The sequence below is a fragment of the Garra rufa genome, chromosome 14 (genome assembly GCF_049309525.1).
Source record: "Garra rufa chromosome 14, GarRuf1.0, whole genome shotgun sequence".
In the NCBI taxonomy this organism is placed as follows: Eukaryota; Metazoa; Chordata; class Actinopteri; order Cypriniformes; family Cyprinidae; genus Garra; species Garra rufa.
Window position 1 is genome coordinate 39,249,511 of NC_133374.1, and position 16,889 is coordinate 39,266,399.

General features: G+C 52.0%; 22 non-coding genes across 22 annotated transcripts; all 22 read right to left on the reverse strand.

Moving 5' to 3' along the window:
* Positions 1-359: 359 nt before the first annotated feature.
* Positions 360-466, reverse strand: LOC141286009 (U6 spliceosomal RNA). The gene has a single exon (XR_012339133.1). It is a non-coding gene; the product is annotated as a U6 spliceosomal RNA (small nuclear RNA).
* Positions 467-1,114: 648 nt separating this feature from the next.
* Positions 1,115-1,221, reverse strand: LOC141286058 (U6 spliceosomal RNA). Its single transcript, XR_012339181.1, has one exon. It is a non-coding gene; the product is annotated as a U6 spliceosomal RNA (small nuclear RNA).
* A 648-nt stretch (positions 1,222-1,869) lies between these two features.
* On the reverse strand, positions 1,870-1,976 carry LOC141286010 (U6 spliceosomal RNA). Its single transcript, XR_012339134.1, has one exon. It is a non-coding gene; the product is annotated as a U6 spliceosomal RNA (small nuclear RNA).
* Positions 1,977-2,624: 648 nt separating this feature from the next.
* Positions 2,625-2,731, reverse strand: LOC141286012 (U6 spliceosomal RNA). The gene has a single exon (XR_012339135.1). It is a non-coding gene; the product is annotated as a U6 spliceosomal RNA (small nuclear RNA).
* A 648-nt stretch (positions 2,732-3,379) lies between these two features.
* LOC141286104 (U6 spliceosomal RNA) lies at positions 3,380-3,486 on the reverse strand. Its single transcript, XR_012339226.1, has one exon. It is a non-coding gene; the product is annotated as a U6 spliceosomal RNA (small nuclear RNA).
* Positions 3,487-4,134: 648 nt separating this feature from the next.
* On the reverse strand, positions 4,135-4,239 carry LOC141286107 (U6 spliceosomal RNA). The gene has a single exon (XR_012339230.1). It is a non-coding gene; the product is annotated as a U6 spliceosomal RNA (small nuclear RNA).
* Positions 4,240-4,889: 650 nt separating this feature from the next.
* Positions 4,890-4,996, reverse strand: LOC141286013 (U6 spliceosomal RNA). Its single transcript, XR_012339136.1, has one exon. It is a non-coding gene; the product is annotated as a U6 spliceosomal RNA (small nuclear RNA).
* A 647-nt stretch (positions 4,997-5,643) lies between these two features.
* LOC141286059 (U6 spliceosomal RNA) lies at positions 5,644-5,750 on the reverse strand. The gene has a single exon (XR_012339182.1). It is a non-coding gene; the product is annotated as a U6 spliceosomal RNA (small nuclear RNA).
* Positions 5,751-6,398: 648 nt separating this feature from the next.
* Positions 6,399-6,505, reverse strand: LOC141285523 (U6 spliceosomal RNA). The gene has a single exon (XR_012338652.1). It is a non-coding gene; the product is annotated as a U6 spliceosomal RNA (small nuclear RNA).
* A 648-nt stretch (positions 6,506-7,153) lies between these two features.
* Positions 7,154-7,260, reverse strand: LOC141286014 (U6 spliceosomal RNA). Its single transcript, XR_012339137.1, has one exon. It is a non-coding gene; the product is annotated as a U6 spliceosomal RNA (small nuclear RNA).
* A 648-nt stretch (positions 7,261-7,908) lies between these two features.
* LOC141286015 (U6 spliceosomal RNA) lies at positions 7,909-8,015 on the reverse strand. Its single transcript, XR_012339138.1, has one exon. It is a non-coding gene; the product is annotated as a U6 spliceosomal RNA (small nuclear RNA).
* A 648-nt stretch (positions 8,016-8,663) lies between these two features.
* On the reverse strand, positions 8,664-8,770 carry LOC141285524 (U6 spliceosomal RNA). Its single transcript, XR_012338653.1, has one exon. It is a non-coding gene; the product is annotated as a U6 spliceosomal RNA (small nuclear RNA).
* A 648-nt stretch (positions 8,771-9,418) lies between these two features.
* On the reverse strand, positions 9,419-9,525 carry LOC141286017 (U6 spliceosomal RNA). The gene has a single exon (XR_012339141.1). It is a non-coding gene; the product is annotated as a U6 spliceosomal RNA (small nuclear RNA).
* Positions 9,526-10,173: 648 nt separating this feature from the next.
* Positions 10,174-10,280, reverse strand: LOC141286018 (U6 spliceosomal RNA). Its single transcript, XR_012339142.1, has one exon. It is a non-coding gene; the product is annotated as a U6 spliceosomal RNA (small nuclear RNA).
* Positions 10,281-10,928: 648 nt separating this feature from the next.
* Positions 10,929-11,035, reverse strand: LOC141285776 (U6 spliceosomal RNA). The gene has a single exon (XR_012338901.1). It is a non-coding gene; the product is annotated as a U6 spliceosomal RNA (small nuclear RNA).
* A 648-nt stretch (positions 11,036-11,683) lies between these two features.
* LOC141285561 (U6 spliceosomal RNA) lies at positions 11,684-11,790 on the reverse strand. Its single transcript, XR_012338688.1, has one exon. It is a non-coding gene; the product is annotated as a U6 spliceosomal RNA (small nuclear RNA).
* Positions 11,791-12,438: 648 nt separating this feature from the next.
* LOC141285562 (U6 spliceosomal RNA) lies at positions 12,439-12,545 on the reverse strand. The gene has a single exon (XR_012338689.1). It is a non-coding gene; the product is annotated as a U6 spliceosomal RNA (small nuclear RNA).
* A 648-nt stretch (positions 12,546-13,193) lies between these two features.
* LOC141285777 (U6 spliceosomal RNA) lies at positions 13,194-13,300 on the reverse strand. The gene has a single exon (XR_012338902.1). It is a non-coding gene; the product is annotated as a U6 spliceosomal RNA (small nuclear RNA).
* A 648-nt stretch (positions 13,301-13,948) lies between these two features.
* Positions 13,949-14,055, reverse strand: LOC141286019 (U6 spliceosomal RNA). Its single transcript, XR_012339143.1, has one exon. It is a non-coding gene; the product is annotated as a U6 spliceosomal RNA (small nuclear RNA).
* A 647-nt stretch (positions 14,056-14,702) lies between these two features.
* Positions 14,703-14,809, reverse strand: LOC141286060 (U6 spliceosomal RNA). The gene has a single exon (XR_012339184.1). It is a non-coding gene; the product is annotated as a U6 spliceosomal RNA (small nuclear RNA).
* A 648-nt stretch (positions 14,810-15,457) lies between these two features.
* LOC141285526 (U6 spliceosomal RNA) lies at positions 15,458-15,564 on the reverse strand. Its single transcript, XR_012338654.1, has one exon. It is a non-coding gene; the product is annotated as a U6 spliceosomal RNA (small nuclear RNA).
* A 648-nt stretch (positions 15,565-16,212) lies between these two features.
* On the reverse strand, positions 16,213-16,319 carry LOC141286078 (U6 spliceosomal RNA). The gene has a single exon (XR_012339201.1). It is a non-coding gene; the product is annotated as a U6 spliceosomal RNA (small nuclear RNA).
* Between the last annotated feature and the right edge of the window lie 570 nt (positions 16,320-16,889).

The window sequence follows — 16,889 nt, forward strand, 5'->3', positions numbered from 1 at the left end:
TGACCGGGCGCACGCCATGCATCTCTTGGCATCTCCACAAGGTGGCGTACTGTCACCGATTCTCTTCTTAATTTCTATAAGGGAGCGTTGAAGTGCTCAGGCTAATTGCATTGTGGTTATAAGCGCAGAAGACACACTTCTCCTCGCCCTGCTCTCAAGCTCGGAGTATGACGACAGCCATGTGCTTCGTGAGTTTGTCGCGTGGTGTGATGGAGCTGGGCCGCAATGAAATATCTCTAAAACGCTTTGAGATGGTGAGGGTGTGTGGCGATTTAGAACAAAAACGCTCCCACGCTGAAACCTGCGTATACTTACCACACGAGGGCCCACCGAGCAGAGGAGCGCAAATGTCGCAAGCCAAAAATATGGAGCGCTTCACGGATTTGCGTGTCATCCTTTCGCAGGGGCCATGCTAATCTTCTCTGTATCGATCCAATTTTAGTATATGTGCCGCCGTGGCGAGCACAAGACTGCTGGCCCGCTCGAGGTATCTGTACCCCTCGGGTCCCTGCGAGCTCTCGCCAAGGTGGTAGGGCCCAGCGAGCCAAAGCTGCAGTCAGTTAAGGAAACGAACGGCACTTGGATCATTCTACCGAGGGGAGCTGTCTGTTGATTTGTCTTGACCATCTGACACAATGCATCCTATTATTTTAGCAGAAGAACTTTCAAAAAAATGCAATGCCAGTCACGGGCTGGCCTTACGGCTTTTGGATTTTTCGACCGGCGGGCAGCAAAGGGTCAGGATAAGCGGACTCTGACCGGGCGCACGCCATGCATCTCTTGGCATCTCCACAAGGTGGCGTACTGTCACCGATTCTCTTCTTAATTTCTATAAGGGAGCGTTGAAGTGCTCAGGCTAATTGCATTGTGGTTATAAGCGCAGAAGACACACTTCTCCTCGCCCTGCTCTCAAGCTCGGAGTATGACGACAGCCATGTGCTTCGTGAGTTTGTCGCGTGGTGTGATGGAGCTGGGCCGCAATGAAATATCTCTAAAACGCTTTGAGATGGTGAGGGTGTGTGGCGATTTAGAACAAAAACGCTCCCACGCTGAAACCTGCGTATACTTACCACACGAGGGCCCACCGAGCAGAGGAGCGCAAATGTCGCAAGCCAAAAATATGGAGCGCTTCACGGATTTGCGTGTCATCCTTTCGCAGGGGCCATGCTAATCTTCTCTGTATCGATCCAATTTTAGTATATGTGCCGCCGGGGCGAGCACAAGACTGCTGGCCCGCTCGAGGTATCTGTACCCCTCGGGTCCCTGCGAGCTCTCGCCAAGGTGGTAGGGCCCAGCGAGCCAAAGCTGCAGTCAGTTAAGGAAACGAACGGCACTTGGATCATTCTACCGAGGGGAGCTGTCTGTTGATTTGTCTTGACCATCTGACACAATGCATCCTATTATTTTAGCAGAAGAACTTTCAAAAAAATGCAATGCCAGTCACGGGCTGGCCTTACGGCTTTTGGATTTTTCGACCGGCGGGCAGCAAAGGGTCAGGATAAGCGGACTCTGACCGGGCGCACGCCATGCATCTCTTGGCATCTCCACAAGGTGGCGTACTGTCACCGATTCTCTTCTTAATTTCTATAAGGGAGCGTTGAAGTGCTCAGGCTAATTGCATTGTGGTTATAAGCGCAGAAGACACACTTCTCCTCGCCCTGCTCTCAAGCTCGGAGTATGACGACAGCCATGTGCTTCGTGAGTTTGTCGCGTGGTGTGATGGAGCTGGGCCGCAATGAAATATCTCTAAAACGCTTTGAGATGGTGAGGGTGTGTGGCGATTTAGAACAAAAACGCTCCCACGCTGAAACCTGCGTATACTTACCACACGAGGGCCCACCGAGCAGAGGAGCGCAAATGTCGCAAGCCAAAAATATGGAGCGCTTCACGGATTTGCGTGTCATCCTTTCGCAGGGGCCATGCTAATCTTCTCTGTATCGATCCAATTTTAGTATATGTGCCGCCGTGGCGAGCACAAGACTGCTGGCCCGCTCGAGGTATCTGTACCCCTCGGGTCCCTGCGAGCTCTCGCCAAGGTGGTAGGGCCCAGCGAGCCAAAGCTGCAGTCAGTTAAGGAAACGAACGGCACTTGGATCATTCTACCGAGGGGAGCTGTCTGTTGATTTGTCTTGACCATCTGACACAATGCATCCTATTATTTTAGCAGAAGAATTTTCAAATAAATGCAATGCCAGTCACGGGCTGGCCTTACGGCTTTTGGACTTTTCGACCGGCGGGCAGCAAAGGGTCAGGATAAGCGGATTCTGACCGGGCGCACGCCATGCATCTCTTGGCATCTCCACAAGGTGGCGTACTGTCAATGATTCTCTTCTTAATTTCTATAAGGGAGCGTTGAAGTGCTCAGGCTAATTGCATTGTGGTTATAAGCGCAGAAGACACACTTCTCCTCGCCCTGCTCTCAAGCTCGGAGTATGACGACAGCCATGTGCTTCGTGAGTTTGTCGCGTGGTGTGATGGAGCTGGGCCGCAATGAAATATCTCTAAAACGCTTTGAGATGGTGAGGGTGTGTGGCGATTTAGAACAAAAACGCTCCCACGCTGAAACCTGCGTATACTTACCACACGAGGGCCCACCGAGCAGAGGAGCGCAAATGTCGCAAGCCAAAAATATGGAGCGCTTCACGGATTTGCGTGTCATCCTTTCGCAGGGGCCATGCTAATCTTCTCTGTATCGATCCAATTTTAGTATATGTGCCGCCGTGGCGAGCACAAGACTGCTGGCCCGCTCGAGGTATCTGTACCCCTCGGGTCCCTGCGAGCTCTCGCCAAGGTGGTAGGGCCCAGCGAGCCAAAGCTGCAGTCAGTTAAGGAAACGAACGGCACTTGAATCATTCTACCGAGGGGAGCTGTCTGTTGATTTGTCTTGACCATCTGACACAATGCATCCTATTATTTTAGCAGAAGAACTTTCAAACAAATGCAATGCCAGTCACGGGCTGGCCTTACGGCTTTTGGACTTTTCGACCGGCGGGCAGCAAAGGGTCAGGATAAGCGGACTCTGACCGGGCGCACGCCATGCATCTCTTGGCATCTCCACAAGGTGGCGTACTGTCACCGATTCTCTTCTTAATTTCTATAAGGGAGCGTTGAAGTGCTCAGGCTAATTGCATTGTGGGTATAAGCGCAGAAGACACACTTCTCCTCGCCCTGCTCTCAAGCTCGGAGTATGACGACAGCCATGTGCTTCGTGAGTTTGTCGCGTGGTGTGATGGAGCTGGGCCGCAATTAAATATCTCTAAAACGCTTTGAGATGGTGAGGGTGTCTGGCGATTTAGAACAAAAACGCTCCCACGCTGAAACCTGCGTATACTTACCACACGAGGGCCCACCGAGCAGAGGAGCGCAAATGTCGCAAGCCAAAAATATGGAGCGCTTCACGGATTTGCGTGTCATCCTTTCGCAGGGGCCATGCTAATCTTCTCTGTATCGATCCAATTTTAGTATATATGCCGCCGTGGCGAGCACAAGACTGCTGGCCCGCTCGAGGTATCTGTACCCCTCGGGTCCCTGCGAGCTCTCGCCAAGGTGGTAGGGCCCAGCGAGCCAAAGCTGCAGTCAGTTAAGGAAACGAACGGCACTTGGATCATTCTACCGAGGGGAGCTGTCTGTTGATTTGTCTTGACCATCTGACACAATGCATCCTATTATTATAGCAGAAGAACTTTCAAAAAAATGCAATGCCAGTCACGGGCTGGCCTTACGGCTTTTGGATTTTTCGACCGGCGGGCAGCAAAGGGTCAGGATAAGCGGACTCTGACCGGGCGCACGCCATGCATCTCTTGGCATCTCCACAAGGTGGCGTACTGTCACCGATTCTCTTCTTAATTTCTATAAGGGAGCGTTGAAGTGCTCAGGCTAATTGCATTGTGGTTATAAGCGCAGAAGACACACTTCTCCTCGCCCTGCTCTCAAGCTCGGAGTATGACGACAGCCATGTGCTTCGTGAGTTTGTCGCGTGGTGTGATGGAGCTGGGCCGCAATTAAATATCTCTAAAACGCTTTGAGATGGTGAGGGTGTCTGGCGATTTAGAACAAAAACGCTCCCACGCTGAAACCTGCGTATACTTACCACACGAGGGCCCACCGAGCAGAGGAGCGCAAATGTCGCAAGCCAAAAATATGGAGCGCTTCACGGATTTGCGTGTCATCCTTTCGCAGGGGCCATGCTAATCTTCTCTGTATCGATCCAATTTTAGTATATGTTCCGCCGTGGCGAGCACAAGACTGCTGGCCCGCTCGAGGTATCTGTACCCCTCGGGTCCCTGCGAGCTCTCGCCAAGGTGGTAGGGCCCAGCGAGCCAAAGCTGCAGTCAGTTAAGGAAACGAACGGCACTTGGATCATTCTACCGAGGGGAGCTGTCTGTTGTTTTGTCTTGACCATCTGACACAATGCATCCTATTATTTTAGCAGAAGAATTTTCAAATAAATGCAATGCCAGTCACGGGCTGGCCTTACGGCTTTTGGACTTTTCGACCGGCGGGCAGCAAAGGGTCAGGATAAGCGGATTCTGACCGGGCGCACGCCATGCATCTCTTGGCATCTCCACAAGGTGGCGTACTGTCAATGATTCTCTTCTTAATTTCTATAAGGGAGCGTTGAAGTGCTCAGGCTAATTGCATTGTGGTTATAAGCGCAGAAGACACACTTCTCCTCGCCCTGCTCTCAAGCTCGGAGTATGACGACAGCCATGTGCTTCGTGAGTTTGTCGCGTGGTGTGATGGAGCTGGGCCGCAATGAAATATCTCTAAAACGCTTTGAGATGGTGAGGGTGTGTGGCGATTTAGAACAAAAACGCTCCCACGCTGAAACCTGCGTATACTTACCACACGAGGGCCCACCGAGCAGAGGAGCGCAAATGTCGCAAGCCAAAAATATGGAGCGCTTCACGGATTTGCGTGTCATCCTTTCGCAGGGGCCATGCTAATCTTCTCTGTATCGATCCAATTTTAGTATATGTGCCGCCGTGGCGAGCACAAGACTGCTGGCCCGCTCGAGGTATCTGTACCCCTCGGGTCCCTGCGAGCTCTCGCCAAGGTGGTAGGGCCCAGCGAGCCAAAGCTGCAGTCAGTTAAGGAAACGAACGGCACTTGGATCATTCGCCGAGGGGAGCTGTATGTTGATTTGTCTTGACCATCTGACACAATGCATCCTATTATTTTAGCAGAAGAACTTTCAAAAAAATGCAATGCCAGTCACGGGCTGGCCTTACGGCCTTTGGATTTTTCGACCGGCGGGCAGCAAAGGGTCAGGATAAGCAGACTCTGGCCGGGCGCACGCCATGCATCTCTTGGCATCTCCACAAGGTGGCGTACTGTCACCGATTCTCTTCTTAATTTCTATAAGGGAGCGTTGAAGTGCTCAGGCTAATTGCATTGTGGTTATAAGCGCAGAAGACACACTTCTCCTCGCCCTGCTCTCAAGCTCGGAGTATGACGACAGCCATGTGCTTCGTGAGTTTGTCGCGTGGTGTGATGGAGCTGGGCCGCAATGAAATATCTCTAAAACGCTTTGAGATGGTGAGGGTGTGTGGCGATTTAGAACAAAAACGCTCCCACGCTGAAACCTGCGTATACTTACCACACGAGGGCCCACCGAGCAGAGGAGCGCAAATGTCGCAAGCCAAAAATATGGAGCGCTTCACGGATTTGCGTGTCATCCTTTCGCAGGGGCCATGCTAATCTTCTCTGTATCGATCCAATTTTAGTATATGTGCCGCCGGGGCGAGCACAAGACTGCTGGCCCGCTCGAGGTATCTGTGCCCCTCGGGTCCCTGCGAGCTCTCGCCAAGGTGGTAGGGCCCAGCGAGCCAAAGCTGCAGTCAGTTAAGGAAACGAACGGCACTTGGATCATTCTACCGAGGGGAGCTGTCTGTTGATTTGTCTTGACCATCTGACACAATGCATCCTATTATTTTAGCAGAAGAACTTTCAAACAAATGCAATGCCAGTCACGGGCTGGCCTTACGGCTTTTGGACTTTTCGACCGGCGGGCAGCAAAGGGTCAGGATAAGCGGACTCTGACCGGGCGCACGCCATGCATCTCTTGGCATCTCCACAAGGTGGCGTACTGTCACCGATTCTCTTCTTAATTTCTATAAGGGAGCGTTGAAGTGCTCAGGCTAATTGCATTGTGGTTATAAGCGCAGAAGACACACTTCTCCTCACCCTGCTCTCAAGCTCGGAGTATGACGACAGCCATGTGCTTCGTGAGTTTGTCGCGTGGTGTGATGGAGCTGGGCCGCAATGAAATATCTCTAAAACGCTTTGAGATGGTGAGGGTGTGTGGCGATTTAGAACAAAAACGCTCCCACGCTGAAACCTGCGTATACTTACCACACGAGGGCCCACCGAGCAGAGGAGCGCAAATGTCGCAAGCCAAAAATATGGAGCGCTTCACGGATTTGCGTGTCATCCTTTCGCAGGGGCCATGTTAATCTTCTCTGTATCGATCCAATTTTAGTATATGTGCCGCCGTGGCGAGCACAAGACTGCTGGCCCGCTCGAGGTATCTGTACCCCTCGGGTCCCTGCGAGCTCTCGCCAAGGTGGTAGGGCCCAGCGAGCCAAAGCTGCAGTCAGTTAAGGAAACGAACGGCACTTGGATCATTCTACCGAGGGGAGCTGTCTGTTGATTTGTCTTGACCATCTGACACAATGCATCCTATTATTTTAGCAGAAGAACTTTCAAAAAAATGCAATGCCAGTCACGGGCTGGCCTTACGGCTTTTGGATTTTTCGACCGGCGGGCAGCAAAGGGTCAGGATAAGCGGACTCTGACCGGGCGCACGCCATGCATCTCTTGGCATCTCCACAAGGTGGCGTACTGTCACCGATTCTCTTCTTAATTTCTATAAGGGAGCGTTGAAGTGCTCAGGCTAATTGCATTGTGGTTATAAGCGCAGAAGACACACTTCTCCTCGCCCTGCTCTCAAGCTCGGAGTATGACGACAGCCATGTGCTTCGTGAGTTTGTCGCGTGGTGTGATGGAGCTGGGCCGCAAAGAAATATCTCTAAAACGCTTTGAGATGGTGAGGGTGTGTGGCGATTTAGAACAAAAACGCTCCCACGCTGAAACCTGCGTATACTTACCACACGAGGGCCCACCGAGCAGAGGAGCGCAAATGTCGCAAGCCAAAAATATGGAGCGCTTCACGGATTTGCGTGTCATCCTTTCGCAGGGGCCATGCTAATCTTCTCTGTATCGATCCAATTTTAGTATATGTGCCGCCGTGGCGAGCACAAGACTGCTGGCCCGCTCGAGGTATCTGTACCCCTCGGGTCCCTGCGAGCTCTCGCCAAGGTGGTAGGGCCCAGCGAGCCAAAGCTGCAGTCAGTTAAGGAAACGAACGGCACTTGGATCATTCTACCGAGGGGAGCTGTCTGTTGATTTGTCTTGACCATCTGACACAATGCATCCTATTATTTTAGCAGAAGAACTTTCAAACAAATGCAATGCCAGTCACGGGCTGGCCTTACGGCTTTTGGACTTTTCGACCGGCGGGCAGCAAAGGGTCAGGATAAGCGGACTCTGACCGGGCGCACGCCATGCATCTCTTGGCATCTCCACAAGGTGGCGTACTGTCACCGATTCTCTTCTTAATTTCTATAAGGGAGCGTTGAAGTGCTCAGGCTAATTGCATTGTGGTTATAAGCGCAGAAGACACACTTCTCCTCGCCCTGCTCTCAAGCTCGGAGTATGACGACAGCCATGTGCTTCGTGAGTTTGTCGCGTGGTGTGATGGAGCTGGGCCGCAATGAAATATCTCTAAAACGCTTTGAGATGGTGAGGGTGTGTGGCGATTTAGAACAAAAACGCTCCCACGCTGAAACCTGCGTATACTTACCACACGAGGGCCCACCGAGCAGAGGAGCGCAAATGTCGCAAGCCAAAAATATGGAGCGCTTCACGGATTTGCGTGTCATCCTTTCGCAGGGGCCATGCTAATCTTCTCTGTATCGATCCAATTTTAGTATATGTGCCGCCGTGGCGAGCACAAGACTGCTGGCCCGCTCGAGGTATCTGTACCCTTCGGGTCCCTGCGAGCTCTCGCCAAGGTGGTAGGGCCCAGCGAGCCAAAGCTGCAGTCAGTTAAGGAAACGAACGGCACTTGGATCATTCTACCGAGGGGAGCTGTCTGTTGATTTGTCTTGACCATCTGACACAATGCATCCTATTATTTTAGCAGAAGAACTTTCAAACAAATGCAATGCCAGTCACGGGCTGGCCTTACGGCTTTTGGACTTTTCGACCGGCGGGCAGCAAAGGGTCAGGATAAGCGGACTCTGACCGGGCGCACGCCATGCATCTCTTGGCATCTCCACAAGGTGGCGTACTGTCACCGATTCTCTTCTTAATTTCTATAAGGGAGCGTTGAAGTGCTCAGGCTAATTGCATTGTGGTTATAAGCGCAGAAGACACACTTCTCCTCACCCTGCTCTCAAGCTCGGAGTATGACGACAGCCATGTGCTTCGTGAGTTTGTCGCGTGGTGTGATGGAGCTGGGCCGCAATGAAATATCTCTAAAACGCTTTGAGATGGTGAGGGTGTGTGGCGATTTAGAACAAAAACGCTCCCACGCTGAAACCTGCGTATACTTACCACACGAGGGCCCACCGAGCAGAGGAGCGCAAATGTCGCAAGCCAAAAATATGGAGCGCTTCACGGATTTGCGTGTCATCCTTTCGCAGGGGCCATGTTAATCTTCTCTGTATCGATCCAATTTTAGTATATGTGCCGCCGTGGCGAGCACAAGACTGCTGGCCCGCTCGAGGTATCTGTACCCCTCGGGTCCCTGCGAGCTCTCGCCAAGGTGGTAGGGCCCAGCGAGCCAAAGCTGCAGTCAGTTAAGGAAACGAACGGCACTTGGATCATTCTACCGAGGGGAGCTGTCTGTTGATTTGTCTTGACCATCTGACACAATGCATCCTATTATTTTAGCAGAAGAACTTTCAAAAAAATGCAATGCCAGTCACGGGCTGGCCTTACGGCTTTTGGATTTTTCGACCGGCGGGCAGCAAAGGGTCAGGATAAGCGGACTCTGACCGGGCGCACGCCATGCATCTCTTGGCATCTCCACAAGGTGGCGTACTGTCACCGATTCTCTTCTTAATTTCTATAAGGGAGCGTTGAAGTGCTCAGGCTAATTGCATTGTGGTTATAAGCGCAGAAGACACACTTCTCCTCGCCCTGCTCTCAAGCTCGGAGTATGACGACAGCCATGTGCTTCGTGAGTTTGTCGCGTGGTGTGATGGAGCTGGGCCGCAATGAAATATCTCTAAAACGCTTTGAGATGGTGAGGGTGTGTGGCGATTTAGAACAAAAACGCTCCCACGCTGAAACCTGCGTATACTTACCACACGAGGGCCCACCGAGCAGAGGAGCGCAAATGTCGCAAGCCAAAAATATGGAGCGCTTCACGGATTTGCGTGTCATCCTTTCGCAGGGGCCATGCTAATCTTCTCTGTATCGATCCAATTTTAGTATATGTGCCGCCGTGGCGAGCACAAGACTGCTGGCCCGCTCGAGGTATCTGTACCCCTCGGGTCCCTGCGAGCTCTCGCCAAGGTGGTAGGGCCCAGCGAGCCAAAGCTGCAGTCAGTTAAGGAAACGAACGGCACTTGGATCATTCTACCGAGGGGAGCTGTCTGTTGATTTGTCTTGACCATCTGACACAATGCATCCTATTATTTTAGCAGAAGAACTTTCAAAAAAATGCAATGCCAGTCACGGGCTGGCCTTACGGCTTTTGGATTTTTCGACCGGCGGGCAGCAAAGGGTCAGGATAAGCGGACTCTGACCGGGCGCACGCCATGCATCTCTTGGCATCTCCACAAGGTGGCGTACTGTCACCGATTCTCTTCTTAATTTCTATAAGGGAGCGTTGAAGTGCTCAGGCTAATTGCATTGTGGTTATAAGCGCAGAAGACAAACTTCTCCTCGCCCTGCTCTCAAGCTCGGAGTATGACGACAGCCATGTGCTTCGTGAGTTTGTCGCGTGGTGTGATGGAGCTGGGCCGCAATGAAATATCTCTAAAACGCTTTGAGATGGTGAGGGTGTGTGGCGATTTAGAACAAAAACGCTCCCACGCTGAAACCTGCGTATACTTACCACACGAGGGCCCACCGAGCAGAGGAGCGCAAATGTCGCAAGCCAAAAATATGGAGCGCTTCACGGATTTGCGTGTCATCCTTTCGCAGGGGCCATGCTAATCTTCTCTGTATCGATCCAATTTTAGTATATGTGCCGCCGTGGCGAGCACAAGACTGCTGGCCCTCTCGAGGTATCTGTACCCCTCGGGTCCCTGCGAGCTCTCGCCAAGGTGGTAGGGCCCAGCGAGCCAAAGCTGCAGTCAGTTAAGGAAACGAACGGCACTTGGATCATTCTACCGAGGGGAGCTGTCTGTTGATTTGTCTTGACCATCTGACACAATGCATCCTATTATTTTAGCAGAAGAACTTTCAAAAAAATGCAATGCCAGTCACGGGCTTGCCTTACGGCTTTTGGATTTTTTGACCGGCGGGCAGCAAAGGGTCAGGATAAGCGGACTCTGACCGGGCGCACGCCATGCATCTCTTGGCATCTCCACAAGGTGGCGTACTGTCACCGATTCTCTTCTTAATTTCTATAAGGGAGCGTTGAAGTGCTCAGGCTAATTGCATTGTGGTTATAAGCGCAGAAGACACACTTCTCCTCGCCCTGCTCTCAAGCTCGGAGTATGACGACAGCCATGTGCTTCGTGAGTTTGTCGCGTGGTGTGATGGAGCTGGGCCGCAATGAAATATCTCTAAAACGCTTTGAGATGGTGAGGGTGTGTGGCGATTTAGAACAAAAACGCTCCCACGCTGAAACCTGCGTATACTTACCACACGAGGGCCCACCGTGCAGAGGAGCGCAAATGTCGCAAGCCAAAAATATGGAGCGCTTCACGGATTTGCGTGTCATCCTTTCGCAGGGGCCATGCTAATCTTCTCTGTATCGATCCAATTTTAGTATATGTGCCTCCGTGGCGAGCACAAGACTGCTGGCCCGCTCGAGGTATCTGTACCCCTCGGGTCCCTGCGAGCTCTCGCCAAGGTGGTAGGGCCCAGCGAGCCAAAGCTGCAGTCAGTTAAGGAAACGAACGGCACTTGGATCATTCTACCGAGGGGAGCTGTCTGTTGATTTGTCTTGACCATCTGACACAATGCATCCTATTATTTTAGCAGAAGAACTTTCAAACAAATGCAATGCCAGTCACGGGCTGGCCTTACGGCTTTTGGACTTTTCGACCGGCGGGCAGCAAAGGGTCAGGATAAGCGGACTCTGACCGGGCGCACGCCATGCATCTCTTGGCATCTCCACAAGGTGGCGTACTGTCACCGATTCTCTTCTTAATTTCTATAAGGGAGCGTTGAAGTGCTCAGGCTAATTGCATTGTGGTTATAAGCGCAGAAGACACACTTCTCCTCGCCCTGCTCTCAAGCTCGGAGTATGACGACAGCCATGTGCTTCGTGAGTTTGTCGCGTGGTGTGATGGAGCTGGGCCGCAATGAAATATCTCTAAAACGCTTTGAGATGGTGAGGGTGTGTGGCGATTTAGAACAAATACGCTCCCACGCTGAAACCTGCGTATACTTACCACACGAGGGCCCACCGAGCAGAGGAGCGCAAATGTCGCAAGCCAAAAATATGGAGCGCTTCACGGATTTGCGTGTCATCCTTTCACAGGGGCCATGTTAATCTTCTCTGTATCGATCCAATTTTAGTATATGTGCTGCCGTGGCGAGCACAAGACTGCTGGCCCGCTCGAGGTATCTGTACCCCTCGGGTCCCTGCGAGCTCTCGCCAAGGTGGTAGGGCCCAGCGAGCCAAAGCTGCAGTCAGTTAAGGAAACGAACGGCACTTGGATCATTCTGCCGAGGGGAGCTGTCTGTTGATTTGTCTTGACCATCTGACACAATGCATCCTATTATTTTAACAGAAGAACTTTCAAAAAAATGCAATGCCAGTCACGGGCTGGCCTTACGGCTTTTGGACTTTTCGACCGGCGGGCAGCAAAGGGTCAGGATAAGCGGACTCTGACCGGGCGCACGCCATGCATCTCTTGGCATCTCCACAAGGTGGCGTACTGTCACCGATTCTCTTCTTAATTTCTATAAGGGAGCGTTGAAGTGCTCAGGCTAATTGCATTGTGGTTATAAGCGCAGAAGACACACTTCTCCTCGCCCTGCTCTCAAGCTCGGAGTATGACGACAGCCATGTGCTTCGTGAGTTTGTCGCGTGGTGTGATGGAGCTGGGCCGCAATGAAATATCTCTAAAACGCTTTGAGATGGTGAGGGTGTGTGGCGATTTAGAACAAATACGCTCCCACGCTGAAACCTGCGTATACTTACCACACGAGGGCCCACCGAGCAGAGGAGCGCAAATGTCGCAAGCCAAAAATATGGAGCGCTTCACGGATTTGCGTGTCATCCTTTCACAGGGGCCATGTTAATCTTCTCTGTATCGATCCAATTTTAGTATATGTGCTGCCGTGGCGAGCACAAGACTGCTGGCCCGCTCGAGGTATCTGTACCCCTCGGGTCCCTGCGAGCTCTCGCCAAGGTGGTAGGGCCCAGCGAGCCAAAGCTGCAGTCAGTTAAGGAAACGAACGGCACTTGGATCATTCTGCCGAGGGGAGCTGTCTGTTGATTTGTCTTGACCATCTGACACAATGCATCCTATTATTTTAACAGAAGAACTTTCAAAAAAATGCAATGCCAGTCACGGGCTGGCCTTACGGCTTTTGGACTTTTCGACCGGCGGGCAGCAAAGGGTCAGGATAAGCGGACTCTGACCGGGCGCACGCCATGCATCTCTTGGCATCTCCACAAGGTGGCGTACTGTCACCGATTCTCTTCTTAATTTCTATAAGGGAGCGTTGAAGTGCTCAGGCTAATTGCATTGTGGTTATAAGCGCAGAAGACACACTTCTCCTCGCCCTGCTCTCAAGCTCGGAGTATGACGACAGCCATGTGCTTCGTGAGTTTGTCGCGTGGTGTGATGGAGCTGGGCCGCAATGAAATATCTCTAAAACGCTTTGAGATGGTGAGGGTGTGTGGCGATTTAGAACAAAAACGCTCCCACGCTGAAACCTGCGTATACTTACCACACGAGGGCCCACCGTGCAGAGGAGCGCAAATGTCGCAAGCCAAAAATATGGAGCGCTTCACGGATTTGCGTGTCATCCTTTCGCAGGGGCCATGCTAATCTTCTCTGTATCGATCCAATTTTAGTATATGTGCCTCCGTGGCGAGCACAAGACTGCTGGCCCGCTCGAGGTATCTGTACCCCTCGGGTCCCTGCGAGCTCTCGCCAAGGTGGTAGGGCACAGCGAGCCAAAGCTGCAGTCACTTAAGGAAACGAACGGCACTTGGATCATTCTACCGAGGGGAGCTGTCTGTTGATTTGTCTTGACCATCTGACACAATGCATCCTATTATTTTAGCAGAAGAACTTTCAAACAAATGCAATGCCAGTCACGGGCTGGCCTTACGGCTTTTGGACTTTTCGACCGGCGGGCAGCAAAGGGTCAGGATAAGCGGACTCTGACCGGGCGCACGCCATGCATCTCTTGGCATCTCCACAAGGTGGCGTACTGTCACCGATTCTCTTCTTAATTTCTATAAGGGAGCGTTGAAGTGCTCAGGCTAATTGCATTGTGGTTATAAGCGCAGAAGACACACTTCTCCTCGCCCTGCTCTCAAGCTCGGAGTATGACGACAGCCATGTGCTTCGTGAGTTTGTCGCGTGGTGTGATGGAGCTGGGCCGCAATGAAATATCTCTAAAACGCTTTGAGATGGTGAGGGTGTGTGGCGATTTAGAACAAAAACGCTCCCACGCTGAAACCTGCGTATACTTACCACACGAGGGCCCACCGAGCAGAGGAGCGCAAATGTCGCAAGCCAAAAATATGGAGCGCTTCACGGATTTGCGTGTCATCCTTTCGCAGGGGCCATGCTAATCTTCTCTGTATCGATCCAATTTTAGTATATGTGCCGCCGTGGCGAGCACAAGACTGCTGGCCCGCTCGAGGTATCTGTACCCCTCGGGTCCCTGCGAGCTCTCGCCAAGGTGGTAGGGCCCAGCGAGCCAAAGCTGCAGTCAGTTAAGGAAACGAACGGCACTTGGATCATTCGCCGAGGGGAGCTGTATGTTGATTTGTCTTGACCATCTGACACAATGCATCCTATTATTTTAGCAGAAGAACTTTCAAAAAAATGCAATGCCAGTCACGGGCTGGCCTTACGGCCTTTGGATTTTTCGACCGGCGGGCAGCAAAGGGTCAGGATAAGCAGACTCTGGCCGGGCGCACGCCATGCATCTCTTGGCATCTCCACAAGGTGGCGTACTGTCACCGATTCTCTTCTTAATTTCTATAAGGGAGCGTTGAAGTGCTCAGGCTAATTGCATTGTGGTTATAAGCGCAGAAGACACACTTCTCCTCGCCCTGCTCTCAAGCTCGGAGTATGACGACAGCCATGTGCTTCGTGAGTTTGTCGCGTGGTGTGATGGAGCTGGGCCGCAATGAAATATCTCTAAAACGCTTTGAGATGGTGAGGGTGTGTGGCGATTTAGAACAAAAACGCTCCCACGCTGAAACCTGCGTATACTTACCACACGAGGGCCCACCGAGCAGAGGAGCGCAAATGTCGCAAGCCAAAAATATGGAGCGCTTCACGGATTTGCGTGTCATCCTTTCGCAGGGGCCATGCTAATCTTCTCTGTATCGATCCAATTTTAGTATATGTGCCGCCGGGGCGAGCACAAGACTGCTGGCCCGCTCGAGGTATCTGTGCCCCTCGGGTCCCTGCGAGCTCTCGCCAAGGTGGTAGGGCCCAGCGAGCCAAAGCTGCAGTCAGTTAAGGAAACGAACGGCACTTGGATCATTCTACCGAGGGGAGCTGTCTGTTGATTTGTCTTGACCATCTGACACAATGCATCCTATTATTTTAGCAGAAGAACTTTCAAACAAATGCAATGCCAGTCACGGGCTGGCCTTACGGCTTTTGGACTTTTCGACCGGCGGGCAGCAAAGGGTCAGGATAAGCGGACTCTGACCGGGCGCACGCCATGCATCTCTTGGCATCTCCACAAGGTGGCGTACTGTCACCGATTCTCTTCTTAATTTCTATAAGGGAGCGTTGAAGTGCTCAGGCTAATTGCATTGTGGTTATAAGCGCAGAAGACACACTTCTCCTCACCCTGCTCTCAAGCTCGGAGTATGACGACAGCCATGTGCTTCGTGAGTTTGTCGCGTGGTGTGATGGAGCTGGGCCGCAATGAAATATCTCTAAAACGCTTTGAGATGGTGAGGGTGTGTGGCGATTTAGAACAAAAACGCTCCCACGCTGAAACCTGCGTATACTTACCACACGAGGGCCCACCGAGCAGAGGAGCGCAAATGTCGCAAGCCAAAAATATGGAGCGCTTCACGGATTTGCGTGTCATCCTTTCGCAGGGGCCATGTTAATCTTCTCTGTATCGATCCAATTTTAGTATATGTGCCGCCGTGGCGAGCACAAGACTGCTGGCCCGCTCGAGGTATCTGTACCCCTCGGGTCCCTGCGAGCTCTCGCCAAGGTGGTAGGGCCCAGCGAGCCAAAGCTGCAGTCAGTTAAGGAAACGAACGGCACTTGGATCATTCTACCGAGGGGAGCTGTCTGTTGATTTGTCTTGACCATCTGACACAATGCATCCTATTATTTTAGCAGAAGAACTTTCAAAAAAATGCAATGCCAGTCACGGGCTGGCCTTACGGCTTTTGGATTTTTCGACCGGCGGGCAGCAAAGGGTCAGGATAAGCGGACTCTGACCGGGCGCACGCCATGCATCTCTTGGCATCTCCACAAGGTGGCGTACTGTCACCGATTCTCTTCTTAATTTCTATAAGGGAGCGTTGAAGTGCTCAGGCTAATTGCATTGTGGTTATAAGCGCAGAAGACACACTTCTCCTCGCCCTGCTCTCAAGCTCGGAGTATGACGACAGCCATGTGCTTCGTGAGTTTGTCGCGTGGTGTGATGGAGCTGGGCCGCAATGAAATATCTCTAAAACGCTTTGAGATGGTGAGGGTGTGTGGCGATTTAGAACAAAAACGCTCCCACGCTGAAACCTGCGTATACTTACCACACGAGGGCCCACCGAGCAGAGGAGCGCAAATGTCGCAAGCCAAAAATATGGAGCGCTTCACGGATTTGCGTGTCATCCTTTCGCAGGGGCCATGCTAATCTTCTCTGTATTGATCCAATTTTAGTATATGTGCCGCCGTGGCGAGCACAAGACTGCTGGCCCGCTCGAGGTATCTGTACCCTTCGGGTCCCTGCGAGCTCTCGCCAAGGTGGTAGGGCCCAGCGAGCCAAAGCTGCAGTCAGTTAAGGAAACGAACGGCACTTGGATCATTCTACCGAGGGGAGCTGTCTGTTGATTTGTCTTGACCATCTGACACAATGCATCCTATTATTTTAGCAGAAGAACTTTCAAACAAATGCAATGCCAGTCACGGGCTGGCCTTACGGCTTTTGGACTTTTCGACCGGCGGGCAGCAAAGGGTCAGGATAAGCGGACTCTGACCGGGCGCACGCCATGCATCTCTTGGCATCTCCACAAGGTGGCGTACTGTCACCGATTCTCTTCTTAATTTCTATAAGGGAGCGTTGAAGTGCTCAGGCTAATTGCATTGTGGTTATAAGCGCAGAAGACACACTTCTCCTCACCCTGCTCTCAAGCTCGGAGTATGACGACAGCCATGTGCTTCGTGAGTTTGTCGCGTGGTGTGATGGAGCTGGGCCGCAATGAAATATCTCTAAAACGCTTTGAGATGGTGAGGGTGTGTGGCGATTTAGAACAA